Below are 21,667 nucleotides of genomic sequence, written 5' to 3' on the forward strand. Positions count from 1 at the left end.
AAGTAGAGGTTTAGCAGGGGCCTGGAAAAGTTTGGTAGTGGAAAAACAAAATAGAGCTTTGTAACTTTGATTTTTAAACATTCAAGTAGCTCTTCAACTCCTGTCTTATAAGGACTTTCTAGGTTTTTATTTACTTGTGGATCTTAGGTCCTTTCTCACTTCAAATACATAACTCCTGTCAATTGGCTAAATTAACTTCTGTAGTCCCTGCTGGATTTAAGACATTGAAGCAGAAATCTTATTACTAACACACAGTAACAATCTAAGATCTCAGGAAATTAAAGTAATCCATCTATAAGAAGAGCAAACTGTAGCTGGGACTTTATGAATTAGAGGAAAGGCATGCTGATGAGTCTTATGGCTCTTGACAAGTGTAAACTATGTCTCAGACTTGAACTTGGCCACATGATGTGTTGGCCACCTGAATGGGGAGTTAGTTACTATAATTAAAATAATAAAATATTTGTTTAGCATTTCTAAGTGCTGGATAACAGGCGTATATTCTCATTGAAAAAATTTGACAACTTCTCTCTGAGCCAGATCTGTTATTACACAAATTTTACAAATAAAGAATTTAATGCTCAGTAGTTTTCTTAAGATCCCATGACTAGTAAAAGACAAAAACAGGACATAAATAATGTGCTTAGTGACTGAAGAGCTCATACTCTTTCAACTATTTGACTATGTCCTTTTCCTCTTCTTTGGTTGTGACCCCACCTCCCACCCCATCACCAGCCTTTGAAATCATCCCTGGTGTGTTTCTAGAAAGGAACTGCAGATCTGAATGGGCTCTTGATACTTAAGTACTCTTAAGTACTTAAGCAGAAAAATTAATTTATTATAAGGGTATTAATAGTTAATTAATAAGTACCATAATTACTATTATATAAAATTAACATAATTTATTAAACTGTAGTCTTGAATATAATTAATAGTTAATGTCCAGTACTTAATTGATGTCAAACATTTAAAATGTATCAATTCATTTAATATTCACCAAAGTCCTATAAAATAGGGCCTAATATTATTTCCCTCTTAGAGACGAAGAAGCCAAAGCTTAAAATGATACTGGAACTTGCAAATGGTCTCATACCTAGTAATGAAAATTCAAATCCAGGCAATCTAATGTCATGGCCTGTGACCTGAACTACTGCAGGATACTGCCTCAGGATACTGAGGTGGCTTTGAAATCCTGACAAGAACATAGCCGGAGTGCAGGAAAAAAAATGGAAGAAAAGGCTAGTATACCAAGTCACTGTCATACCTACTCTGTCTCTCTTCATTCTTTCCTGTCTCTGCAAACCAGCTCTGTAAGTGGCATGCACAGGTGCAAGATCACCTAGCTCTGGGAGGTCCCAAACAGACCTTGTTCGGCCACTCACCACTGACAAAACCCAAAGGTGGAGAAATAAGTGGGGTTGAAACAAGAAAGGAATTTATTGCAGTGATGCCAAAACCAGGAAGATAGCAGACTAATGTCTGCAAATGCTAAAAGACTGTCTGCAAAATACTGAAAATACTTCCGGGTTTATATAAGGAAAATCTGGAGAACAGGTGAGTAGGTACATGCAGGTGGGCAGTGAGGGGTCAAATTGATCACTATCTTGAGGTCAATCACAGATGGGGTCTTGCTGGTTCGGGGCAGTCCCTGTTGCTTGAGGGGGTAGTTTCGGTTCCCATCAGGTGATGCTTTACCCTCATGTCTTCTGCCTGAGCCAAGAGATAAGCTGGAAAGAAGAACCCAACTAAAAAGTTTGAGGTCAAAATGGAGGCAGCCAAAGCCCTCTTTCAGCTCCACAGCTCTCCAGTCCACAAGGAGGAACAAGGCCAACAACAATCCCAACGATGTGTTTCTTTTTTTTTTAATTTAATTTTATTATGTTATGTTAGTCACCATACAATACATCATTAATTTTTGATGTGGTGATCCACGATTCACTGTTTTCGTGTTTCTAACAGGTAAAGTCTCTAGACAGAATGGCCTGGCTCTCTCAAGCCACGTCTAGCATCCCAGCTTGGTTCAGCTGTCCCCTGTGGTCCCTTGAGCTGTGGTAAGGCATGATCACACTGTAACAGCATGATGGATGACCACCCTGCTGCCACCATGTGCATGAGGGGAGGGAATTTCTTAGAAAAGGGGGAGTTAGGGAGAAAACCCAAAGGAGGTACACTACAGGTCTGTCAGAAGTTAAATAGCATTAGGGATTATTGAGTTTTTACAATCATTTTGTTGATTTAAGGTATTTCTAGGAGGCTTTCATATATTTTGGAAACGATTATATTACTTAATTAGTATTGTGACAATAAACAAAGGAAACCTCATTTAAAATGGAGTCAGGGGCACTTGGGTGGCTCAGTCGGTGAGCCTCTGCCTTCAGCTCAGGTCATGATCCTTGGGTCCTGGGACGGAGCCCTACATCAGGCTCCCTGCTCATTGGGGAGCCTGCTTTTTCCTTTCCCTCTGTCCTCCCCCCTGCTCATGCTCTCTCTCGCTCGCTTGCTATCTCAAATAAATAAATAAAATCTTAAAAATAAATAAATAAATAAAAATAAAATGGAGCCAGGAAGCCCTGAAGGTGGAGCTCTCATGCAGGATCCTCTCTGTGCAGTGGGCATCACCTACAGGAAGAAGGAAGGTAAGAATTATCTTGAAGACGGAAGACATTTTTCACATAGGAATTTTATCTCTTGCTTTTAAGGAAAAAAATGGAAGATCCTTCCCTGCCCACTTGCAGCCAATGAGAAACCATGACAACCTCCAACTCTTGTTCTTTTCCAGTGAACTTTTGTTCAAAACAGCCTTCCCCAGTTTCCTCCTAAAACCCGATAAAAGCTGACCTTGCCTTTGTCTCTGGACTTGCCTATGGTTTGCCATAGTTTCCTTGTTTCCTTGACCTGAACTGCAGTTCCTCTGCTATTCCTGAATAAACTCATTTTGCTAGTAAAACAACTTGTCTATTTTATTCTTAAGGTTGACAGTATGTTTACTTATACTTGGGATTCCTTCTTGCTCTTAAGTTCCCCGGAATCTCCAAAAACAAAATTTGCTCAACTTGATCCAGACCCAATATCTGTCTTACATTTTAAGTCTGTTAAACTGTCTCAACTACTTTTGAGGGGGGAAAAAAACAGGAGATATGCAAATTTCAAGAAATTAAAAGCATTAGAGCTGAATTTCATTTTATAAGATATGGAAATTCACATGAGTTTGTTTTTACAGTAGTAAATATATATGCATTATAGAAAAATATAAAATATAGATGAGCAAAAAATGAAAAGTAAAAATCCCCAGGACTTCAAAATTCAGGAGTAAGCGTTGGTTAAAAAAGAAACAACAAGCCCCCCAGGACAGCAAAGGAAGACTTAGATTCAACCTTTCCCGGAAATGTGACCTTGTAACAATCACTCTGAACTTTCCTAATCAGCGCTATAGTGAGGTAATCTGCATGATGAAAACCCTGCTGTTCCCTTTTCCCCCAAAATCAGCTCTCCTGGCCTGAAAAAATCTTTTCTTTTGTTAATAGCTTCCTTGCCTCGCCCTCCTGCCTATAAAAACCTTCCATTTTGTACAGCTCCTCAGAGCATCTCTCTACTTGCTAGATGGGATGCTGCCCAATTCCTGTATCATTTAATAAAGCCAATTAGACCTTCAAATTTGGTCAGTTGAATTTTGTTTTCTAACATATTATTAATATTTTACTGTTTGTTCTTTCAGACTTTTTGCTATAACTTGTTCTTTTTGTTTGTGATTTAGAAGTTTTAAGTCATTTTGTAATTATTTGTGCATTAAAATAGGTTTTTCCTTTGAAATAACTGCAAAAAAGTGTTTCTTTTTTTCATTTGAACAGAAAGGAAAAAGAAATATTGGTACATTTTATTTTTATCCCTTCCCCCTTACTTTTCTGTTTTTGTTAGAATAATCTGGGATATTAAACCTAGATTAGTTTATTTTATAATTGTATGTCTTTTCAAAATTGTTTCTTAACATTCCATAACCATGTTAACAATTATTTCAACACTGAACATAAATATTACTCATCTCAAGCAGTCAGCACAATCACCTTTTTTAAAACACAATTGCTTTTTTTAAAAGATTCATTTATTTGAGGGAGAGAAAGAGAGCTGGTCGGGGGGGAGGGGCAGAGAGAGGAAGAGAGAGCCCCAAGCAGACTCCCCCATGAGCACAGAGCCCAACGTGGGACTTGATCTCACCACCCTGAGATCATGACCTGAAGCCAAAATCAAGAGTTGGATGGCCAACTGAGTGAGCCACCCAGGCGCCCCTCACAATTGCTTTTAAATCATATTTTCTCTCTATTGAAATTACTTATTGTGATACACTTTTTGGTTTGCTGGAATTTATCCTTTTTTTGAAAATATTACTCAGACTCTCTTTCATCTGGGCTGCTGACATGCCATCCAGGCTGAGAAAGAACGGGAAATTTCAGGGCCACATGAGCCACGGCCATAGCCTCATTGGCAAGCACCAGAACCATTGAGGGGGCTGGGGTAATGCTGGTGGCATGCATTATCACAGGATCCCCTTCCACAAATATCACCCAGGTTACTTTGGAAAAGTTGGTCTGAGGAATTGCCACTTAAATAGGAACCAGAGCTGCTTCCCAACTGTCAGCCTTGATAAACTGTGGACCTTGGTCAGTGAACAGACAACGGTAAATGCTGCCAAAAACAAGACTGGAGCTGCTCATATCATTGATGTGGCACGATTGAGCTACTACAAGGTTTTGGGGAAGGGAAAGCTCCCCAAACAGCCTTGTCATTGTGAAGGCTAAATTATTCAGTAGAAGAGCTGAGAAGATTAAGGGTGTGTATGTGGGGGGCCTCTGTCCTGGTAGATTGAAGCCACATGGAGGGAGGTTCATTAAATGTTCACAAGTGCTTTAAAAACAAAAGAAAGAAAATATTACTTAGAGTTATTTGTGGATGGTACACTCTCCTAAGTTCTTACATGGCTGTAAATAGCTTTCTGTTCCAGCTTAAGTAGGCTCTCAAAATTTTGTTGATGACGCTTCAGTGTCTTCTGACAATGAGCATTACAGAAAAAAGATCTGAAACCAGCCTGATCTTTTAAAATTATTTTATCATAGGTAACTTATTTTCCCCCTGCCTGGATGAGTTTATGATTCTCTTTCTAATCTTTGTGCTATCCTAGGTTTTTTTTTTTTTTTCATTTCAAAGCAAGAAACTTCTTTCATTATCTTTTCTGCTAGATGGGTCACTCTGACCTAAAGCCTGGAGTTTTTCCTCTATTCATGTTATTATTATTTTTAATTAGTGCTTATGTTACTGATCGATCTATCAAAGCTGCTAACTCAGAAAATGAACAGTGAGCCCCATATGCTGCCCTGGACAACTGCTCTGTCCTAGGGGATTCTGGCGGGGGGCTGGACAAATTGAAAGCACAGCTCCTGGCTGGGTTTGCCAACACTGTTGCCAAACAAACTCAGATAAGCTCATTGCAAGAGAAGCCAATACCTCAAGAGACAAGGGTTTGAAAAGGAGACAGGGAGACATTTATTTTGAGTGCTGGCAGCCGGGCAGGTGGCAGGCTCAAGTTTTAACAACCAATCTCTCCACCCACAAGATGGACACCTAGAATTTTATAGGGGGAAGTTCAGGGGGGAATGAGCAAGAAAGCAGGCAGAGAGTGTGTGGTCATGGGTGGGGGGTCAGTGTGTGTTCAGCACAGGATCATAGGCAGAGAAGGGGACATGTGGGGTGTGGCTTTCTAGGCATTCCGTTGTTATCAGGGCTTTCCTGGCCTGGCAGTTGGGAAGTTCCCATCGTTGCAAAACATCTTCATTAATGCCTAAAGAAAGTGCGATAAGAAATAAGCACAAAGGGTTTTAGTTAGAGCCTGAGTTAAAGCCCGCTCATCTATTTCTGGTTTTAACTGTTGGAGTCTATAGTTGAGCAACAGGGCTCATGGATACATCCACGCAGATCTCAAGTAGCGTAATAATGATGTAATTCTCAAATAAGGTAATTGAGTAGAGTTTAATGAGTTACAAAGGTTTGGAAAGGGTTAAAGAAAAGCAAAGGGATGGCGAAGCACGAGGAATGAAACAGCTGAAGTTCAATGACCACCCCTGGGTCTGAAAGGGTACAGGGAAGGAGAGTTTTCCAGGATGTAGAAAAAACTGTGGGCTGCACCTGGGTCTAGCAGAGGGCTAGGTGTAGGGGTTGTGACCTTCAGTAGAGGAGCATGGCCACTGTTAAGCAATGGGCAGCTGGAGGAGTAGATATCTGGGCCTTGTTCTTCTCCCATGTTCCTGTTCCCTGCCGGTGCCTCTCATAGACTGAACCCTTGAAGCCATCTTGATAGGTCAGCCTCCTAGTACAAAAAGCAGGGTGGAAAATACAGCAAGTGGATCTGGAGGGACCAACAGGATATTTGCCTGAAGTTCCTATTCCGTTTAACTTGCATCATCTGATTCTGTAGAAAATATAACAGAAAAACATATCCTTATATTTTTATTCATTTTATTTATAAGCTTTATTTCCTCATCCTTTTATCTTTTCCTTAATTGTTAAAAGAACTGTTTATTCTCTTTCTTTTGCATTTTTCAGTCTGCTCTTTACCGTCTCTGTGTGTTTACGTTCAGTAATCTTAGTTTTTATCAGAATGCAGTCTTTCCCAATGTTATATTCTTTCAGTTGTTTCCAGGTGAACTGGGAGTCCCTGAAGGTTCTTGGTCTTGTCACAGGAATGAATTGGAGGACAGAAACGCAGCACAGCAGATGAGTAACACAAGTAGGAAAGTTTATTAAAGCAAAAAGTACACTTTTGAGATATGGCAGCCAAGGGTGGGGAGGGGCAGAGAGAGAGAGAGAGAGAGAGAGAGAGAGAGTGCGAGAGAGAGGAAGGGAGAGGGAGGGAGAGAAAGAGAGAGAGCTGTGCACCCTTGGTGTTGGGTTATATCTTTTATTGACAGGTGTTAACTAGGGGGAAGAATATTTATTACATGGGTCAGGAAGCTGGGTTTTGTGCTTTTTCTTCCTTATTTGGTCAGAGGTCTTCTGTCATGGCATCCGCCATCTTGGGCCTGTCCGGTTTGATCCAGCTTCTTGTGAACTGCTACCAGGTGAGGTCTCTGACCTTCCCCATAGCTGGCCATGACTCCTTGTTGCTGACCTACGGGTATCCTGTTAGAGCCTGACTGTCTACATTTCTTCCTCAAGGACCCTGGGCCCTTAAAATCTTAAGGGAAAATGGGTGGTGGCCCATCTTTTGTAACTACTTCATGCTGGTGTGGGATGTTCACACTGCTGGAGGGCTCCAGAAGTATTTGCTATCTAAGTTTCAGGAAACCTGGTTGGACAGTTGTGACTTGGCCTAGTGGGTTTCGATAGTCATTTATTTGAGGGTTGTGGCAGACCACTATCTAGAGATTTACCGGGCTGAGGTGAGAGAAAATCCATTTTTTTAGTAACTTTAGGATATGAGGTCCAAACATTAGAATAAGGAGTATGGTTATTAAGGGTCCAACAAGAAGGTATAACCATGAAAGGCCTGGAAGCCAGAAGAACAAGGAGTCTCATCAGGAGGAGGAGGTAGGGGTGGGTTTATGGGGAACTGTGGTCCAGTTAGTTACTGTCCCAATGACCTAGAAGCTTTCTTTAACCTCTCCAGATGAATTGATCCATACACAGCACAATGTGTTAGTCACTGTGTAGACTCCCCTAAGTTTTGTGAGAATGTAGTCAAGGGCCTCTTGCAGCCAAGTGGCTTGCTGCCTGATTTTCTCTATATGGATTCTTACTTCCCAGGAAGAGTTACTATAGATATAGCAGGTGGTGTGAGCCATCATATAGACTCTGTTTTGTTTAGCAAGCAATCAGGTAATTAATAAGAGGCACTTCCATGGAAACAAAAGAAAAACATAGGTTGATGTTTGGAGCAAATTATAAACCCAGTGCCTGATTCCTGAGGGCTGTCAGTGAGGAGATTTCTAAATGTCAAAGCATCCTCAGATGGAGTGGAGCAGGCAGTAGCAATCAGATGGGTTTTTCTGGTTTGTGATTCAAATGTCTTTGGTGATCCTTTTGGATGGCCCATAGAACAGGCACAAAGATTGTCTGTACACGAGTTTTGTGGCAGTTTTTCTGAAGTTGACCTGAATTTGTCCAGCTTTAGTTTGTAGGGCTTCAGGAAAAAGGACGGTTTTAGTTTTTAATGACTTTAATTCCAGAGAATGGAAGAAAATTAGAAACCATAGTTTGGAGGGGCAGAGCCAGATATCTGAGGAAACCACAAGAATTTAGGATCTAGTCTAGTTTATAACAAATAGTATTAAAATCTGGTATCTACAAAGATGTGTTATTGAAACATAATTTCTGTCTGTAATCACCCTCATTTTTATCAAAAATAGCCAAATCAAGACTAATTTGTAAAACAGGTCCAGTTTAAACAAATTTGGCTGAATTAGGTACATAAGCTCAGTAAGAATAGTGATTGACCGTATAAGGTTTTTAAAATTTGCTTTATTGGAACTTTTCACAAGGAATCTCTAGATTGAACTTTTCATAGCCTCTCGAGGCCAGAGCCAAGCCAAATAATTGTCATCAGAATTGCTTGCATTACCTATAGATTTGGGTGAATTCCTCTTCTTGAGGTCCCCAAAATGTCCTGAATTTCCTGCACCCTCTAGGAAGTGACATTCTTTACTCACCTGGTAGGGTGGCTGGGTACTCCATAAGCAAGATACCAGGCCAACAGTTCCAAAGGGCCTCCATTGGCTCCACAAAGTCAACCTTCATTCCTTAAAGCTATCTGATCATATCTGAGGCTATGCATGTCTCTCAAATATGACATTCCAGTCAAAGCCTTGGTAATATAACCAATGTTTCCAATGGTGTCCTGTTACAGGGAGAACAGATTCTCACTGAACTTACACAAATTATATTTCCATGAAAGAAAGAATACTCACCGAGAGTTTCTGAAATTCAGGGGGTTTAGGTAGGGAGAAAAGATAAATGTTTCAATTTGTTCACAAAGGAATATTTTATCATAGTTCTGTAAGTCATAGATGTCTTAAGAGAAAACTTCCTTAAATCTAGAAGAGCAAACATCAGAGAACAAGCAATATTTCAAACAAAAGTCACAAAAAAACTATAATCATCTTCCTCAACTCATTTAGTCCTATCTTACTAATTCTTGTTCTGTTTGAATGCAGCTTTCCCATTAGTTCTGGAAACTCCTACTCAGCTTAGTTTTATGATCTTAAATATATATTAGAAATCTGTATTTGTCAAAAATCCTTCCCATGAATCTCCTTGAAGACGAAACACATTTTGCAAGAGCATCAGAACAATAACTATAAATGACAAAAAAAATCAGAAATAGACATGGTTAAAGATCTGATGAGAGTTCATTATAATGCAGCTGACAAGGAAATCTAGTTATTTCTGTGACATGGAACATTTTAATAATTAGAATGTCAAGTGATAACCTTATGCCAGAACATATTAAAACTTTAAGAATTTCATATAATTTCTGGAACAGTTATAGCATTTATCCATACCATATACAACCTAAGGCTTATTATTATTTGTTTGACAATGCTTCCCATGTAACTTAACAGACTGAATAGACAAGTGTAACTAGTCAAAAAGACTTCATTGACAAATCACACCTCAGGAAATTTGTTAAAACCCTCAGAAAGTTTAAAGCATGTGCCTAAATAAGATTACAGATCATTACAAATTTAATATTTATATTTAACCAAGGTGGCAATAAGCAATTCTACAGGAAGTTATATAGTTTTTAGCAAAACTTAGCTCCTTTAATATTGAGAAGTTTTAACTTTCTTAAGTAATCAAAGACCTGATAAAGACAAAACATAGAAGCTTTGGTTTTCTGGGCAAAGAATTAAAAAAAAAAACAAAACGCTTTGTTTACAATTTCTTACCAAGTGCAGATGAACAATCCAAGAAAACTTAGTCTCTTTAACAGAGAGAAGAGCAGAATTTCAATCATATACCAGTGTACTTTTAAAATCCACTCATTTCGGGGCACCTGGGTGGCTCAGCAGGTTAAGCAGTCGACTCTCAGTTTCAGCTCAGGTCATGATCTTAGGGTTGAGATCCAGCCTGAGTTGGGCTCCATGCGTGGAGCCTGCTTAAGAGTCTCTCCCTCTCCCTCTGTCCCCCCCCCTAAAAAATCCATTCATTTCAATTTTAGTTCTGACTGCACATACTTCTTAATGTATTCTCATTCCTCATACCTTTTTTTAATCAAAAACACATCTTACTTTCCTTTCATACAGTGTTGCTTCCCTTATTTCTATCAGTCTTAATTACATTTATCAGAATTTTTAAAAAAGATTTATTTATTTATTTGAGAGAGGGGGGCGGGGAGAGTGTGAATGGGGGGAGGGTCAGAGGGAGAGAATCTTTCAGGCTCAACGCTGAGCGTAGAGCCCGACGGGGGGGCTTGATCCCACGGCCCATGAGATCATGACCTGATCTAAAACCAAGAGTAGGATGCTTAACCGACTGAGCCACCCAGGCACCCCTATATTTAGCAGAATTTTAACTCTTAGAACCCTTAGTGTCCAATGAAAATTAGGTAGTAACCAATTGTGAACTGTTATATCGAATTTTTATCTGAAATCTACAAATACATTTCATGATTTCTAAAAACCTTTGTTTTTTCCATAGTACAGTCTTTCTTTTCTTTCCCCCATAGTACAATCTTTCAAGAAAGCACAAAGCATGTTTACTAATAGACACAAGTATCCTATTTCTCTGCAATAACAGGCCCAAAGCAGATAATCTACATTCAGTAATTAATACTTTAGTATTCTATCTTCTTTGAAAAATACTTAGATATCCAATGAATTCAAGCCAGTTATCATTTAACTTAGAACAGCTTCAAAGTTTCAGGTTACTGAAAGTTTTGAAAGCTATTTAAAAGTTTTACCTATAAACCTTTTTGTTTATTCATACTTGTTCTTAACAATTACCCATTAAAACTTTGAGACAGATAAAATTAACCATATTAAGTCATCTTTTTGCTGACAAGTTGCAACAGAGATAACACGAGCTTATTTGACATATAGTAAACCTTGGGAGAACAAAAGTTTTATATTTAAGGCTAATAACTCTAAAGACATGTTTATCTTAATGGAGCCAACACACTTAATTAGCTTTAATACAGAATATGTTGCATCTGTATCCACCAAAAGTCAATTTGTTCCCCACTGTCAGTTGCACTTTGGGCTCCTGTGGGGAAATCTGAAGTGGATGGTTTTGAGTCCAGGGGAAACCTGGGGCCCCTTCATGCTGATTTGGGAGATGATTTAGTTTGAACCTCATAAACAGGTAGCCCAGCAGCTTGGGGTGTTGTTTTTTCCCCCTTGGTACTAAGGATGGGAGGGACAGGAGCCAATGACAGTGGAGGTATGGAGGATGGTATAGGAGCTGGTTATACAAGCCCTGCCCATTGTGGTGCCCAAATGGGAGGGGGAGGCAGAAGAGGTGAGGTGCCTCCTGCAAGGCTGGAGTCAGAGAACAGCCCAGAAGGCAGGGAAAGAGGACTCCCAGTCCTAAAGCTCCTCAGCTCTGACAAATGAACTGATCCATGTTTTCTTTCCAGCAACGAGTGAAAATAGGCAGTCCTTGTCAGGCCAGAGAAGACAGGGAACCTCTCCGAAACAAAAGGAGTTTTGGCAGCTGCTTGAGAATATTCCTTAAAATCCCCATCCTGAGGTAGACCAACCAGACAATTAGCTCCAAGTATCATAGCCATTAACCCGGGAAATGAGTGAGGGAGAAAGCCCCCCATACCACAAGAGTCAGGCAACGTTCATCCAGTCCTCTCAGGATATATTCCAGATCTGACACACAAAAGCAGAAGCAAACAAAGAGGAGACAAGTGACTCGGGGAAAAACAGAGGGAGGCATGTACACGATCTTGGCAGCAACTGTTTATGAGAGACAATGGGGGTGGCACATAGAGAACAGGATGGAACATAGGTAAGGGGGCAGATTAACAGAACAAAAGTAGAAATCACCTGAAGCAGGTGAGCCTATGGTGGATTGAGGGGTAGAGGGTGAGGAGAGGGGTGTCCTCAAGCCCTCTAAAGGGGTATGGACAAATCAGGGTTTTGGTATAGGGCCATAATGGTGTGACCGTGTGGGATTTGAGTCCATTTTCCAGAAGGGGTCAAGTTGTAATATGATGTTATAGTTAAGGCTACCATTTATTTATTTATTTTGTCAGGCATCCCTGTCCTCTAGCTCACGTTGAGGCCAACAGTGTTATAAGAGAAGTGGACTTGGGAAGGAAGCATACAAGGTGTCAGGGTCAAACTGGTTCCAGTTTCTCAAGATGCATCCTAAAGGACTGTCAGATGGGATTGAGGATTGGTTACCCATTTAGAGGAAAGATAGTGACAGTCTCCTGGGCTAGAGGTGTCCCTGCTGAACCCGAAGAGTGTCTCCTTGGATAGTCTGGACTCCAGGGACATCTCCCTGGAACCATCCAACTATCGTCCCTGGTTCAGGTGGGTGTCCCTGACCTGAAGACCTCTTCAGCCTAGCCTGCCTCCTGAAGGGGGAGCCCTTGCCCATCCTTCCTTTCAATCAACATGGGTTTCCTCCCCTGCCTTGAGATTGTATGTAAACCTGGTGAACCAGTGGTTTTTGTTTCCTTTTTTAGGCTCTTTAATGGGAGATGATCATAGTATCTCAAGATACACCTTAGGGGAGAATCTTTGGAGACAGAAGTGGAATTTTCCATTGTCTTCAGGGAGAGTAAAAAGGAGCAACTAAACCTGGGTTCACATTGTTCTCAAGAGAGGGCTCCAACTCTCTCCAAAGAAACTCGATAGAAGTCCAGGGTCCTATTATCCGGAGAAGAGCTGATTCTCTCCCAGGATCTTGATAGGACCTTAATTAGGAACTCTTTCTCGGAGAGTTCTTATGGCAAGTGGACCACGGGCACCCCCAGCCTGCTGTCCCTTCGCTCCGTCACCACAGCAATGGCTGGCAGGCTGTGGGATGACTTGGCTGACCCTGGCATCCCGTGGTTTACACCTCTTCCCAATGCTTGCAGTGCCAGGAATGTCAGCTTTCCTGAAGACCCAGATAGGGATGACAAGAACAGTGTCTGATACGTAACCCTGAAGTCCTGGGGCGGATTCCTTAGGAGTGGACCTTGTCATGAGTCCGAGATCGCTGAATAACTCATTCCCCTTGTTCTGATAGGCCTCTCAACAGTTGGTGGCAAACAGTGGCCCCCAGGGATGGGGGTCCCTTTAATGGTCTAAATATTTCTGGTCTGGACCTGCAGAAATCTTTTGATCCCTTCTACTTGGCAGTCAATACAGGTGGAATTAATCTCTATTTTCCAATTCTCTGAATCCCTGAATTGCTTGGGTTGAATGGCATTCAATTAAGTGGTGAATAAAGCAAACACGCAGGGAAAAGTCTCATTCGGTGGGGTCCCTCGCTAGGAAGTGAAATGGCTTATAGCTGATTTTATGATGACCCAGGCAAACACAACAGTGGGAGTTATAGGATCTCTGTGATAGGTGGCAGAACATCTTGCAGGTCTCCTTTGCCCCACCACTGGTGGAGGAGAATGCGGAAGTAGATATGAGAGGAAGCATGGGGAGGGATCAGAGCATCCCATGACCCAGGAGACATGAAACCAATCTCCAGACACAGCTCAGCATAAAGGCAAGCCTCCCCCACTCTCAAGATCATCTCTTAAAGTGAACCCACTCAGAAATTGAAGTTTTACCTTCCCCTTAAGTAGTTCTTGTCATGCCATATAGATTTTTAAAATGTTAACCAAAGTAAAGAAAAATGTCCTTGAAAATGAGATTTCTATTTCTGCGTGTGATACTGTGATATGATGGAGCTGAAGCCTAGCTTGTTTTTCTTTCCTAGTTTCATGTTGGCTTATCTTAACAGGGCAAGGTCACATTTGTTGTAAGATGTGCTACATAACCTAATGTTAACTGTGTGGTCTAAAGTGTTTAGCTATCAAGTGGATTCTTTAGTAAGACCAATTTTTTTTGTCACTGAAGTGTTCTGCGTTTTTAAAAAAATACTGGTTAAAACAATTTTCACCTTCTGGGATCTACTTTATTTATTTATTTAAAAAATATTTTATTTATTTATTTGAGAGAGAGAGACAGAGATGGTGACTGAGAGCATGAGCGGGAAGGAGAGGGAGAAGCAGGCTCTGTGCCGAGCAGGGAGCCCAATGCGGGGCTCGATGTGGGGCTCAATCCCAGGACCCCGGGATCATGACCTGAGCCGAAGGCAGACGCCTAACCCACTGAGCCACCCAGGCACCCCTAGGATCTACTTTTTAAATCTTCTATCCCCTGTAGTTACCAACTGCATGTACCAGGCCTCTGGAAACTAGTATGTGAAACTGAACCGATTTGAACCAATTTAATAGGAGTAACTATCAATAGGGCTTGTTTTCCAAAGAAGAGCATTGTTGAGAGTAGCAAAATTATAAGGCTACCTAGGCGTGTTGTAAGGGTGTCCAAAAAGTAACTCAGTGAGTTTTGTGAGTAGAAATGTAATGCTCAAGTCACATTCTGCTTTAAAAGGTTGTAACAAATACAAATGAATTAGGGAAAAAAATAAGGCAAACCCGAATGCATTTGATCTGTCCAGTGCTGACTCTGAGTCGTCCCCCTTCCAGCTGTTGTCAGATGGAGCCAATGCAAAAGGGCTGAGAGGAGTGTCTGTAGTTAGTCAGAAAAGATGAGAGAAATAAGCACAACATGTTAACACAAAAGAAAGGACCAAAAGAAATATTTCTGATGAGATACAGACAGCCTGCGAATATTGGACATTCACCTAGCGATCGGTGTAATGGATCTCTCGGTGTGGTGCTTCTGGCTGTCACTTCCATGAGTGGCCACGAAGCAGTCTTGGTTTCTCCCGCTGCAAGTTCAAGACAACCAGGGGGGGCGGCTCAGAGCACTGGATGCTCAATCCTTACATGTGTGACCCCTGGCAGGCCAGAAATTAATTACCATGAAAGGGAGTTCCAGGGCGCCTGGGTGGCTCAATCAGTTAAGCATCTGACTCTTGATTTTGGCTCAGGTCAAGATCTCAGGGTCCTGGGATCAAGGCCCTCGTCAGCCTCCCTGCTCAGTGGGGAGCCTGCTTGAGATTCTCTCTCTCCCTCTGCCCCTCCCTCTACTCTCTCTCTCTCTCTCTCTCTCTGAAATAAATAAATAAATCTTTAAAAAAAGAAAAAGAAAGTAAGTTCCCTTTAGGACTGCTACACATCTCTAGGAATAACCTGAGACATTTCCCAAGGTCCTTAGTTGCCTAAGAACACATTTCGGCAGGAAATAACAAGTGTCCCTTTATTCTTTGGAGCTGAAAATCAGTGTCTCATAAACGCTACCAGACTATCCAGTTCCCAGGTAGATCAGAAAGAGAGAGTAGAACAAACAACAGTGACTAAGCAACTCTCCAGTGCAAGGAGGTGAGCGTTAGAGACTCACTGATGAAGAGGGTTGCCCAATCCTCTGTTACCTTTTCCCTTCGTGGTCACCAGAAAGATGTTGCCAAGTGAACTGGGGAGACCCCAGTCCCTGGGGCCTCCACCAGGCCAGATCCAAAGGAGTGTCCTAAGGTTCTTGGTCTTGTCATGAGAATGAATTCAAAGACAGACATGCAGCACAGCAGATGAGTAACACAAGCAGGAAAGTTTATTAAAGTGAAAACTACACTTTTGAGATATGAGAGCTGATGAGCTCAAAAGAGAGGGAGAGTGAGAGTGGGAGAGGGAGAGAGTGGGAGAGTGAAGGAGAAAGGGAGTGGGGGGAGAGAGAAAGAGAGAGAGAGGGCTAGCAAGCTAGCAAGCTGAGTGACCTGGGGGTTGGCTTTCTATCTTTTATTGACAGTTGTTAACTAGGGGGCAGAATATTTATTACTTGGGGCAGGAAGCAGGGTTTTGTGCTTTTTCTTCCTTATTTGGTCAGGGGTTTCCTGTCATGGCATCCGCCATCTTGGGCCTGTCTGGTTTGATCCAGCTTCTTGTGAACTGCTACCAGGTGAGGTCTCTGACCTTTCCCATAGCTGGCCATGACTCCTTGTTGCTGACCTCTGGGTATCCTGTTGGAGCCTGACTAACCACCTACTCTAACACCATGAGTACAGATTTCCAACAAATCTTATTGAAGATGCAAATTAAACTTTTTTTAACTGAACTTTTCTTGGTATAAAACAGTTTCACATGGATACACTTATTCTGAATCCCCAAGTGGCCTTTTTATTTTGCTCAAAGTACTTTTCAAAAGTCTAGTGGTTTTTCTTTATAGCCTCAGCTTTACAAAGGGAACTACAAGTTCTTTGAGTACTAAGATTTGAGATGGATTCTGTGTCAGAATCCAAATCTTCTAGTCCCAGAAATTGGGAATGTGAAAGTATTTCTGTTTCTCGTAGCTATATTTTGTTAGAGGTTGAATTAAGTTGTCTACATACAGCGGAGAGTGAGCTATGGAGAGAAAACCTCATGACAGGAAAGTTAATTGATTTTCCAAATGGTTTCTTTTCAGTGGCTGCCTGTGAGTCCTGATGGGTGCAGCTCAAACAGCCTTTGTAGGATTTAGATTGGTTTCAGATGACCTCCTCCACAGCTTAGCTCATTCACGTTGGGAATGTGGTGTTCTTGGGTCAGGACAGAACTCCATTTTCCCAGGAAGAACTTCCTTCCCAGGAAGGAGCTTGGGAACTGGCATGATGGTTGATTTTATGTGTCAACTTGGCTGGGCCATGGTGTCCAGGTATTTGGTCGAACATTTTTTTGTTGTTTTCATGATGTTTTTGGATGAAATTAACATTGAATTGGTGGACCTTGAGTAAAGCAGGTTGCCTTCCATAATGTGGATGAGCCTCATCCAATCAGTTAAAGATTTTAATAGAACAAAGACTGACCTCTCCTGAGCAAGAAGGATACACACACACACAGGTCCTATTGCTTCTGTTTCTCTGGAGAACCCTGAAGAATACAATTAGTAAGAACTCAATGGAAAAGGAGCTGTTTCTTCTCTGAATTATTTTGTTTTAGTTTTTATGTGTAGACTGTGGGAGCTCAACCTTCTCCTGAGAGATTCACCCATGTTAAGAATCAATATAATACCATTTTTTACTTTTGTTTGCAACCAAGAGAAAACTGAGAGTGAATGCTATATTTAGCTAATCTTTCTGAGAAATATTGGTATGATTCCTTGTGTACTTTGTCTTTTATCATATCTGCTTTCTCTTGGAAGCCCTTTTTTATAGCTTCTCCTTCTCAGAGGTGGGGATTTTCCTGGGTCTGTGGAGTAATAGTAATCACCTGCTTCCTTTATTTGCCAGCCAATCTTGTTGAAATATACCATATTTATTAGTTTCCTCAATGTAAGCCAATTTGTACAATGCATTTTTGGCCTGTTACTAATATCTGTCCTTACCTCCTAATCACTATACAGATTATGCCTTATTTTTACATACTTTTGGTCATTTTAGTAGAATTTGTTGAGGAGGGGAAGTGTCTTAGTTTAGATTTCCAGAGCACAGACCAGAGACAAGGATTCAGGTACAATGAGTTTATTTGGGAAGTGACCAAGAATGATAGTGAGGAAGTGAGTACTTGAGGCACACAACAGAGGAAGGTCAATAAAGTGTACTGTATCAGCTGCTGTAACCAAGTTCCACAAATTTAGTGGCTTAAAACAACAAAATTTATTTTCTCATCGGTCTGGAGGTCAGAAATCCAACATGGTTTTTCTGGGATAAAATCAAGGTGTTGGCAGGGTTGGGTTCTCTCCTCGAGGCTCTGGGGACAGTCCATCTTCTGGCCTTTCCCAGTTTCTGAGGCCACCCACATTCCTTGACTCATGGCCCCCTTCCATCTTCAAAGCCAGCAAGGGCTGGTCAAGTGTTAACTACTTTGACACTGACTCTTCTCCTGCCTCTCACGTTCACTTTTGAGGAGCCTTGTGATAACATTAGGCCCACCTGGATAATCCAAAAGAATCTCACTATTTTCAGCTCAGCAGCTTAATAACTTAAATTCCATCCCTTTGCCATGTAATATAACATATCACATATTTTAGAGATTAGAATGTGGACATCTTTTGGGGTCCACTTTTCTGCTAACCACAGGTACATTAATGATTGAGTTACAACAGTGGACAATTGAGGCAACTGATTTAGAATATACTTGTGGCCTAACCTGACCAGAAACAAGAGAATGAATTCTGGGAAATGTAGTTAATCTAGCCTAATTAAGACATTACAAAGCTACCACAGTCCATTTTTGTTGACTTTGAACTCAAGTACATCTCTTTGAACCATACTTAATCTCCAAATAAAGATTATCCTACATAAAACAGAAAACATGCTACTCTTTTTCCCAGAAGAGGATAGAAAGTTTCTTTTGTGTCTTCGGGTGATAGATTCTTCTCCTTGTTGATTCATGATCCTGTCTTACGTCATGTAACTTAAAGATGATATAAAGTTAACAATTATTAATAGGTCCTATATTAGATGATAAGAAGATGACAGAGGAAAATAAATTAAAATATTAAATTATTAAATTATGTGTAAAAATTAAATTATTAAGTATAAATATTACAATAAAGAATAAATACTCATAACTACTATAGTCCTCATTTCTGCAATGGTCATGTGGGTATAGTAGGTATTTATAACTATTCCCTTTGTCCTTAGCAAGCACCTCATTTCCTTTGGATCTTTACCTGGTGGAGTGACCCAAAATTTCATTTCTGAAGGGTCTAAGCTTTTAGGAGCCCTGCCTGAATTAAGTTGTTGTAGTTTTCCACTAACTTTAACCATAGGATGTGGGAGCACCAAGAGGCAGACTTCTTTCTCATTCATTGTCCCCACTATACTATAGTAGTGACCCAATTTCCCCTTGGTTACCAGGATTAATCACCCCAATCAGAGTAACCGTCTTCTCTGCCTATTCATTCAGTGGCACAGGGCACTCAGATTGGCCAGACAGCAGTCTCAGCTTTCAATTTTGAGAAATCATGACTGGGTCTCTTGGTAGGAACATTCCTCTCTTTGGAACTAAGGCCTCTAGACCACTGGAGACTTCAATCACAGGTGTGGAAAGCAAAAATTCTGCTAGTGTATCACTTGGGGCAAGAGTGAGAGGTGCCACTCCCAATTCCACACCTTGATTCCTGGATTTACAGAAATTGACTAAGGTAGAAACAGCATCATATATTGGATGCTGATTTAGATCTTATGGAGCCTCCTGGAGAACTTTGCTCAGCTTTGCAAGGTACTGCTGCTTACCTGGTGCTGTACCTGAGTCTTCAAAAGGCCATTCTGCTATTCTATCAAGCCAGCTGCTTTAAGATGGTAAAGAACGTGGTTAGACCTGTGAATTCCATGAGCCTGGGCCCCCTGTCACCCTTTACTTGCTATGAAGTGAGCTCCTTGATTGGAAACAAGGCTGCATGCAAAACCATGACAGTGGATAAGGCATCCTCTAAGTCTATGGATGGTAGTTTTGCTAGAAGCATTTTGTTCAGAGAAGGAAAATCCACACCCAAATGAAATGTCTATTCCATTAAGAATAAAACACTGCCTCTTCCATGATGGAAGCAGTCCATTGTAATCAACCTGCCACCAGATAGCTAGCTGATCACCCTGGTGAATGGTGTCATATTGAAGACTCTGGTTTCTGCTGCTGGTAGTTTGGGCACTCAGCAGTGGCTATAGCCAGGTCAGCCTTGGTGAGTGGAAGTCTGTGTTGCTGAGTTTATGCATAAACTTCACCCCTGCCACCATGGCCACTTTGTTCAAGAACTCATTGGGCAATGGCAGGAGTACCCAGGGAAGGAATCTAAAAATACACATTTTAGTTAGTTTATTATGGTTTGCCAAAATTTTCTTGGCTTCTGAGGACAAGTCAGTATACTGTAAATCATTGTATCATTTAGGAATTACATGTGGCTGCTCATGACAATGACTTTCAATAATAGTGACTTAAAAGAACAACAAGCTTATCTTTCCCTTTTATGAAAGAAGTCTAAAAATATCCAATGCAGCAGGGATATAGTGTCTTTCTCCCTTTTGCTATGGTATCCTTAGCAAATGGCTTCTATCCTCAATGTTGCCTTGTGATCCAAGATGGTGGCTAGATCTCTAATAATTTCATCAAATTCAAGATTAAAAATCAAGTGAAAAATATGAAAGGAATATTCACAAGCTGTCTCTTTCTCTTTGTAAGACTTTTCCCAAAATTTTCTCCCAACAACTCCATCTATATCTCATTAGGTAGATCTTAGTCACCTGACCAAACCTAGAAACACAATAGGCTGGGAGATATTTTTTTTTTTTTTGCTAGATCTATTATCTTCCCAAGTAAAATTGGCAATTTTTAACAAAGGGAGAAAGACAGAGTGGATATTATATTAGCAACCAGCAGTCTGACATAGCACAGCCAGCTGATTTTCCATACGCCAGCCTCCATTTGAGATGATGTGTGGTTCTAAGAATATGTGCTTTCATTGCTATGACAAAATTGAAGTGAATGATACCGCCTCTAGCTCCTCTATTCTAGTTACTCAATGGATACGTGAATCCAGGTACACAACCTATAAGATTTTATTTGTTCATATTTTCTCAAAGGAAAAGTGATAGCAAGTAATGAGATTTTTGTTTTAGCTTTTGGTTTTAGTGTGTGTGTGTGTGTGTGTGTGTGTGTGTGTGTGTGTGTGTGTATGCCAGATTTGACACAAAAATACCCAGATTCTTCTCATCCCCCTAGAAACTTAATCTGCAAAAACGGAATGATAGAAATTAAATGCCAGCCATGTCAATAGATAATTCAAGGTGATAAAAGGAAACGACACCCCAATATCACTCTGACTCAGATGATATAGCAGGTTAAGTGCTGAGCCTTTCCCTGGGCATCTATACCAAGTCAGGCTGCTGTGAGGAGCCTTCGAAATTGCTAGCTCCAAATAAAGACAAATATCTGCCTTTGTTATGGGCTTTGTTCACATTTTCCACCTCTTTTCTTCATTCATTAATAATGATAAGCAAGCTATGATGGTGATGCTTTTTAAAGATAATGATTCATTTCCTTGTAGCTTCCTTTTTTATAAAGTCTGCGCTCTGAGCAGAGTCATCAGAAGACCTGCGTGGGTTGGGGGCAGTCATCAACTGAGTGTAATTCACAAGTGATCATAAAACCCATTACTACTTAAGAGTATTCACTCACAAGAAAATGGCTCATTTGGGTGATTTCAAAGCTCTTTAAAATAACCTCCCTAATAAGAAAACTTTTCTAATTTAGGCTATTAGTCATTTCTTAGCTGGATTATGAATTAATTACATCAGGTACTTTCTGCTTAACACCTAAATGAAAAGGTTAGTGTCAGGGCACAAGGTTTTGAATGGAGTGGTGGGTGAGCACTGGATAGGGAACAGGCAGGAAGGAGGCTCAGAGGGTTTTTGCAGGAAAAAGAGAGAAGTAGAAATGGTAGAGTTGGATTGGAGTCTACATTTGTAGGGCTGGGGGCATGGTAAATACTTCAGGCAGTTAAAAACAAGTAAATGTTTAGGAGATAAAAGACAAATCTTGGAGAAAAGAAAGAGAAACAAGTTAACCATGGAGTTCCTCTTAATAATTGCA

The 21,667-nt window shown here is 40.8% G+C and overlaps 1 pseudogene; it reads left to right on the top strand.

The window, feature by feature from the left end:
• The first annotated feature begins 4,412 nt into the window (after positions 1-4,412).
• Positions 4,413-13,139, top strand: LOC118356504 (annotated as a pseudogene).
• Positions 13,140-21,667: the final 8,528 nt, after the last annotated feature.

The sequence above is a fragment of the Zalophus californianus genome, chromosome X (genome assembly GCF_009762305.2).
Source record: "Zalophus californianus isolate mZalCal1 chromosome X, mZalCal1.pri.v2, whole genome shotgun sequence".
Lineage (NCBI taxonomy): Eukaryota > Metazoa > Chordata > Mammalia > Carnivora > Otariidae > Zalophus > Zalophus californianus.